Raw genomic sequence first — 8,636 nt, 5'->3', positions numbered from 1 at the left:
ACCACTAAAAGTGATAAAAACAATTAAATGTGATAAAAACACAACTAAATATGATAAAAACACAACTAGATGTGATAAAAACACAACTAAATGTGATGAAAACACGACTCGATGTGATAAAAACACGACTAAAGGTGATAAAAAATAACAATAAATGTGATAAAAACAAGACTAAAGGTGATAAAAACAACAAAATGTGATAAAAACACGACTAGATGTGACAACTAAATGTGATAAAAACACGACTAAAAATGAGAAGAGATTCCTAATCTCAAAGGGACTTTCCTGATAAAGTTCAAAAGAAGAAATGTTTAATTTGTTGAAAAGAAGAAATGTTTAATTTGTTTAAAAGAAGAATTGTTTAATTTGTTGAAAAGAAGAATTGTTTAATTTGTTGAAAAGAAGAAATGTTTCAAGTGTTTCAAGTGTTTCAAGTGTGGCGGTGAGACGTTTAGGGACCAGCGGCAGGTCACTCACCCCAACAACACGTGTCTGCGGGCGGAAACAGCGCCCATGAAGGCACCAGCCGCTTCTCTCTGTGGAGCGGAGGCCCATGAAAAAGTCTCCGGAGGGGACAGTCACGCCGCCACGTTGCGTTAGAGTGCAGGAAAGCCGCGTGGATCATCGGGAACGTTCGTTCAGAGCACAGCGGACATGAGGCCCTCGTCAGGCGGGACAAGAGTACCTCTCTGTCCGCTATGATCAATAATTAATTATCAATAATCTGTGCGAGGAACATGTTGTTGATCAATAATCGTAACGAGGAACATGTTGATCAATAATTAATTATCAATAATCGGTGCGAGGAACTTGTTGTTGATCAATAATTAATGATAAATAATCGGTGCGAGGAACATGTTGTTGATCACTAATCGGTGCGAGGAACATGTTGTTGATCAATAATTAATGATCACTAATCGGTGCGAGGAACTTGTTGTTGATCAATAATCGGTACGAGGAACATGTTGATCAATAATTAATGATCAACAATCGGTGCGAGGAACTTGTTGATCAATAATCGGTACGAGGAACATGTTGATCAATAATTAATGATCAATAATCGGTGTGAGGAACTTGTTGATCACTAATCGGTGCGAGGAACATGTTGATCAATAATTAATGATCACTAATCGGTGCGAGGAACTTGTTGTTGATCAATAATCGGTAGGAGGAACATGTTGATCAATAATTAATGATCAATAATCGGTGTGAGGAACTTGTTGATCAATAATCGGTAGGAGGAACATGTTGATCAATAATTAATGATCAATAATCGGTGCGAGGAACTTGTTATTGATCAATAATCGGTGCGAGGAACATGTTGATCAATAATTAATGATCAATAATCGGTGCGAGGAACTTGTTGTTGATCAATAATCGGTACGAGGAACATGTTGATCAATAATTAATGATCAATAATCGGTGCTAAGAACTTGTTGTTGATCAATAATTAATGATAAATAATCGGTGCGAAGAACATGTTGTTGATCAATAATTAATGATCACTAATCGGTGCGAGGAACTTGTTGATCAATAATCGGTACGAGGAACATGTTGATCAATAATTAATGATCAATAATCGGTGCGAGGAACTTGTTGATCAATAATCGGTACGAGGAACATGTTGATCAATAATTAATTATCAATAATCGGTGCGAGGAACTTGTTGATCAATAATCGGTATGAAGAACATGTTGATCAATAATTAATTATCAATAATCAGTGCGAGGAACATGTTGTTGATCAATAGTTAATGATAAATAATCGGTGCGAGGAACATGTTGTTGATCACTAATCGGTGCGAGGAACATGTTGTTGATCAATAATTAATGATCACTAATCGGTGCGAGGAACTTGTTGTTGATCAATAATCGGTACGAGGAACTTGTTGTTGATCAATAATTAATGATCAATAATCAGTGCGAGGAACTTTCTGTTGATCAATAATCGGTGCGAGGAACATGTTGATCAATAATTAATGATCAATAATCGGTGCAAGGAACTTGTTGTTGATCAATAATCGGTGCGAGGAACATGTTGATCAATAATTAATTATCAATAATCGGTGCGAGGAAATTGTTGTTGGTCAATAATCGGTACGAGGAACATATTGATCAATAATTAATGATCAATAATCGGTGCGAGGAACTTTTTGTTGATCAATAATCGGTGTGAGGAACATGTTGTTGATCAATAATTAATGATCACTAATCAGTGCGAGGAGCTTGTTGTTGATCAATAATCGGTGCGCGGAACTTGTTGTTGATCAATAATCGGTGCGAGGAACATGTTGTTGATCAATAATTAATGATCAAAAATCGGTGCGAGGAACTTGTTGTTGATCAATAATCGGTGCGAGGAACTTGTTGTTGATCAATAATTAATTATCAATAATCGGTGCGAGGAACTTGTTGTTGGTCAATAATCAGTACGAGGAACATGTTGATCAATAATTAATTATCAATAATCGGTGCGAATAACTTTTTGTTGATCAATAATCGGTGCGAGGATCGTTGATCAATAATTGATGATCACTAATCAGTGCGAGGAGCTTGTTGTTGATCAATAATCGGTGCAAGGAACTTGTTGTTGATCAATAATCGGTGCAAGGAACATGTTGATCAATAATTAATGATCAATAATCGGTGTTGTGCTGCTGCAAACTAAAGCAGCTTTTCTTCTTAGTGCTGCTGCCTTTGCGTGTCGTGGGAAATATGCACTCGCACAATGACGCGCAGACTTCCTGGTTGAACATCACGTGACCTGTTGTCCACAAACACTTGACACTGATGCGAATCACGACATGAAAACGTACCCGGGTCACTTTTGAACACACGCTGCCAATTGGCCAACAGACTAGCTTGAAGATATTTGTGGCACATTTGTTTGCATGAAGTTGGCGTGAAAGTGTCGTCTTGTGTTCACTTTGTGCGAGAAAAGACCCGCCAGTGGGCTCCTTTGGGGTCAAATAAAAGATCTCCGAGCTTTTCTCGGTGAACGTGAAGTCAGCACGAGCCTAGCTACTGAACTGCTGCTACAAATAGCGACCAATCAGCGACAAGTCCAATCTTAGTCCATCCAATAGGCCCCGTCGTGGGGCGGGGCTAGGCAGCGACAGCCAATCAGACAGAGGGCCGCGCGCCCGCGAGGATCTTGTTTTTGACTGTGCGCGCGACCGAGACTAGACACGTGCCAAACGTCAGTGATGGCCAGTTCGCATGCGTGGTGGCTCACAGGTAAACAACTCAGACGTCATCGCTTTAATCACTGATGGAGGTTTTTCATGTACATCATTACTATCAATTAATAATCTATTAATGAACATTAAGTATTCATTACTATCAATGCAACATATTAATCATCTATTCATGAACATTAAGTATTCATTACCATCAATACAAGATATTAATAATCTATTCATGAACATTAAGTATAAATTACTATCATACAATATATTAATAATCTATTCATGAACATTAAGTATAAATTACTATCATACAATATATTAATAATCTATTCATGAACATTAAGTATTAATTACTATCAATACAATATATTAACATGTCATTCATCGTTACTTCTGCTTCAAAATAAAAGATTGTTGCCTAAAACACACCTATTCAGATCTGCTTTTAACCAGTAATTAGTGTTCTGTGTCTTGTAATTGTCCTGCTTTTATATTTCCTGTATTTTATATTATTACTTTAAACTGTTTTATATTTAAATTCTTTATCCTGTAAAACGTCTTTGAGTGTTCTGAAAAGCGCTATACCAAATAAAATGTATTATTATTATTATTAAAAAGAGGTCATTTCAACACTGATCAAATGAGTGTCAGATATTTCTATTTCAAAATGGGTTTAATGGGACATGGCGCCCTCTGCTGGCAACACGAGGAGAACAATAGCAAAAGTTGGTTTAGTGTTGGAGCTTTTAGTTTGAAGAAATTTGGTTTTGTAGGAGCAGCGCAGAAGAAGAACAAGTTCCTGTTGACTGGACTCAGATTTTGGGGAAAAACATTTTTATTGACAAAGTACACTTGATTAGAAGATTTGTCCTCCACTTATTTTGCATGTTTGAAAAGAGTCTTCCACAATAAGAGTCCAATTCTTCACAAAAGTTGCAACAATCTTTCAAACACCACTTCCTGTTCTTCTTCTGCTGGCAGGAAGTTGAGCACTGAGGTCCACACAAAGACAACAACATGGCAGCCACACAAGATCCTCACTATAAGCAAAAAGGAAAACACAAAGTTGGAATTTCACATTTTCTTCAATAAACACAAATCTACACAGCCACACCCCCTACCATCCTACCACTCCACCCTAACCCCCTTCCACCCTACCACACTTCCATCCTACCACCTGGACACCCTGCCACCTTAACCCTCTACCACCCTACCACCTTAACCTCCTTGCATCCTACCACCTTAACCCCCTACCACCCTTCCACCTTAACCCCCTACCATCCTACCACCTTAACCCCTTACCACCCTAACCCCTCCCACCCTAACCCTCTACCACCCTACCACATTAACCCCCTACCATCCTTCCACCCTACCCCACCTTAACCCTATACCACCCTTCCACCCTAATCCCCTACCACCTTAACCCCCTACCATCCTACCACCTTAACCCCCTACCATCCTACCACCTTAACCCCCTACCATCCTACCACCTCAACCCCTACCACCCTAACCCCTACCATCCAACCACCCTGCCACACCTTAACCCCCTACCACCTCAACCCCCAACCATCCTACCACCTTAACCCCCTACCATCCTACCACCTCAACCCCTACCACCCTAACCCCTACCATCCAACCACCCTGCCACACCTTAACCCCCTACCACCTCAACCCCCAACCATCCTACCACCTTAACCCCCTTCTACCCTACCATCTTACTACCTTAACCCCCTACCACCCTAACCCCCGACCACCCTACCGTCCTACCATCTTACCACCTTAACCCCCTACCACCCTGCCACATTAACCCCCGACCACCCTACCACCTTAACCCCCTACCACCCTAACCCCTACCATCCAACCACCCTGCCACACCTTAACCCCCTACCACCTCAACCCCCAACCATCCTACCACCTTAACCCCCTTCTACCCTACCATCTTACCACCTTAACCCCCTACCACCCTAACCCCCGACCACCCTACCGTCCTACCACCTTAACCCCCTACCACCTCAACCCCTACCATCCTACCACCTTAACTCCCTTCCACCCTACCATCTTACCACCATAACCCCCTACCACCCTGCCACCTTAACCCCGACCACCCTTCCACCCTAACCCCCTACCATTCTAACCCCCTACAACCCTGCCACCCTAACTTCCTACCACCCTATCCCCCTACTACCCTGCAATCCTACCACCATACCACCCTAAACCCCTACCACCATACCATCCTTCCACCCTAATCCCCTACCATTCTACCACCCTAACCCCATACCACCCGACCACCGATAACCCCCTACCATCCTACCACCCTAACTCCCTACCAGCTTATCACCCAACCATCCTACCACCCTAACCCTCTACCACCATACTCTCCTACCACCAAAACCTCCTACCACTCCTGGCCCCCTGCCACCACTGGCCCCTACCACTCTACCACACCCTGATTGTGTTCACGAGTACACGGCACTACTGCCATCACAACAACTTTATGTCAGAGGAGGCATAAACACACGCAGCACACGCTACCATCCCGCCGCCTTCCGGATAAATATCTTCCACCTTCACGTTACCTTCAACATCACATCAACTAAATATCTACCACCTACACATTGCTTTCAACATCACATCAACTAAATATCTACCACCTTCATGCTGCCTTCAACATAGCATTTACTAAATATCTACCACCTTCATGTTTCCTTCAACACCACATCAACTAAATATCTACCACCTTCATGTTGCCTTCAACATCACATCAAATAAATATCTACCACCTTCAGGTTGCCTTAAACATCACATCAACTAAATATCTACAACCTTCACGTTGCCTTCAACACCACATCAACTAAATATCTACCACCTTCATGTTGCCTTCAACACCCCATCAACTAAATATCTACCACCTTCATGTTGCCTTCAACATTACATCAACTAAATATCTACCACCATGTTGCTTTCAACATCACATCAACTAAATATCTACTACCTTCATGTTGCCTTCAACACCACATCAACTAAATATCTACCATCTTCATGTTGCCTTCAACACCACATATACTAAATATCTACCACCTTCAGGTTGCCTACAACATCACATCAACTAAATATATACCACCTTCATGTTGCCTTCAACACCACATCTACTAAATATCTACCACCTTCATGTTGCCTTCAACACCACATCAACTAAATATCTAACACCTTCATATTGCCTTCAACCTCACATCAACTCCATTTCTACCACCTTCATGTTGCCTTCAACACCACATCAACTAAATATCTACCATATTCATGTTGCCTTCAACATCACATCAACTAAATATCTACCACCTTCATGTTCCCTTCAACACCACATCAACTAAATGTCTACCACCTTCAGGTTGCATTCAACACCACATCAACTAAATATCTACCACCTTCATGCTGCCGTCAACATCACATCAACTAAATAACTACCATCTTAATGTTGCCTTCAACATCACATCAACTAAATATCTACCACCTTCATGTTGCCTTCAACACCACATCAACTAAATAACTACCATCTTCATGTTGCCTACAACATCACATCAACTAAATATCTACCACCTTCATGTTGCCTTCAACATCACAACTAAATATCTACCACCTTCATGTTGTCTTCAACATCGCATCAAATAAATATCTACCACATTCATGTTGCTTTCAACATCACATCAACTAAATATCTACCATCTTCATGTTGCCTTCAACATCACATCAACTAAATATCTATCACCTTCATGTTGCCTTCAACACCACATCAACTAAATATCTACCATCTTCATGTTGCCTTCAACACCACATCAACTAAATATCTACCACCTTCATGTTGCCTTCAACATCACATCAACTAAATAGATACCACTTTCATGTTGCCTTCAACATCACAACTAAATATCTACTACCTTCATGTTGCCTTCAACACCACATCAACTAAATATCTACCACCTTCATGTTGCATATTTATACATTTAAAACCAAGTAATGTACAGGTTGTCTTGTCAGGAACATCACCCTCTGCTGGCTGGTGTCATGACTGCAACATTAAGACATCACAGTTGGTTTAATGCAGGGTCTTCTGTACAAGTGCTAACAATATTGCTTGTGCTAAGCTAAAGACCTCATCAGTGTGATAATTGATCTCATCAATAATCGACTGTTGAGGACAAAAAGGTCAAGTTGACCACGCCCACTCAATGGTTAAAATGCAAGCTAGCTCGTTAGCTGCTGGCTCAGTTTAAGTAGGACAGGTAATTGGCTCCACCCACTGAGGTAAGCCCCGCCCTCACCAAGACTAACTCAAGTCAAACAAAAGCAGCGTTGAAGGACCCCAGCTCCCTTCTGGGAAATCTTCACCTTCCTGGACGTGGTCATGGCTGACAGGAAGTGAGCAGGTGACGCTCCAAGATTGCGGACACTTGTGTGCTGGTCTTCCAGCAGAAAGAGCGCCACACAATAAGACAACAAGAACAACAATGTTGGCGATGGACCCCGGCCCACAGAGACAATAGGACAGTCTAACAAAGTGGGCGTGACAAGAGACAAACAACCACCACAATTTAACAGCAACAGTGTGGCAACGTGGCAAGCCAGTAACGTGGAAGCAAAGTCCACAGAATCATCTGCAGGAAGAAGTTAGCAACATCCATCCATCCATCCATTTTCTACCGCTTATTCCCTTCGGGTCGCGGGGGGCGCTGGAGCCTATCTCAGCTACAATCGGGCGGAAGGCGGGGTACGCCCTGGACAAGTCGCCACCTCATCGCAGGGCCAACACAGATAGACAGACAACATTCACACTCACATGTTACACTTTATACTTGTTCTTTATTCCTCTTCATTCACTCCTTCACACTCACCATCACCCTTTCACACTCACATCACTCCTTCACGCCCATCATCACTGCTTCACACCCATCATCACTGCTTCACACTCACCAGCACTCTTTCACACTCACCATCACTCCTTCACACTCGCCATCACTCTTTCACACTCACCATCACTCCTTCACACTCGCCATCACTCTTTCACACTCACCATCACTCCTTCACACTCACATCACTCCTTCACACTCGCCATCACTCTTTCACACTCACCATCACACTTTTACATTCACTATAACTCCTTCACACTCACCATCACTCCTTCACACTCACTCTTTCACACTCACCATCACTCCTTCACAATCACTCATTCACAGTCACATCACTCCTTCACACTCACATCACTCCTTCACGCTCACCATCACTATTTCACACTCGTCATCACTCTTTCACACTCACTCCTTCACACTCGCCATCACTCCTTCACACGCACTCTTTCACACTCACCATCACTCCTTCACACTCACTCCTTCACACTCGCCATCTCTCCTTCACACTCACTCTTTCACAGTCATCATCACTCCTTCACAATCACTCA

General features: G+C 42.2%; 1 protein-coding gene across 2 annotated transcripts in view; it reads right to left on the bottom strand.

Annotated features, from left to right (window-relative positions):
• Positions 1-4,004: 4,004 nt before the first annotated feature.
• mapk1 (mitogen-activated protein kinase 1) overlaps positions 4,005-8,636 on the bottom strand; it is a 45,233-nt gene continuing 40,601 nt past the window's right edge. For both annotated transcript variants that reach the window (XM_061981730.2, XM_061981731.2), the window contains one exon: positions 4,005-4,227. The gene's annotated coding sequence lies outside the window, so the exon portion shown is untranslated. The remainder of the gene's footprint in view (positions 4,228-8,636) is intronic.

The sequence above is a fragment of the Nerophis lumbriciformis genome, linkage group LG24 (assembly GCF_033978685.3).
Source record: "Nerophis lumbriciformis linkage group LG24, RoL_Nlum_v2.1, whole genome shotgun sequence".
NCBI classification, from domain to species: Eukaryota; Metazoa; Chordata; class Actinopteri; order Syngnathiformes; family Syngnathidae; genus Nerophis; species Nerophis lumbriciformis.
This window is presented reverse-complemented; position numbering and strand designations above follow the sequence as displayed.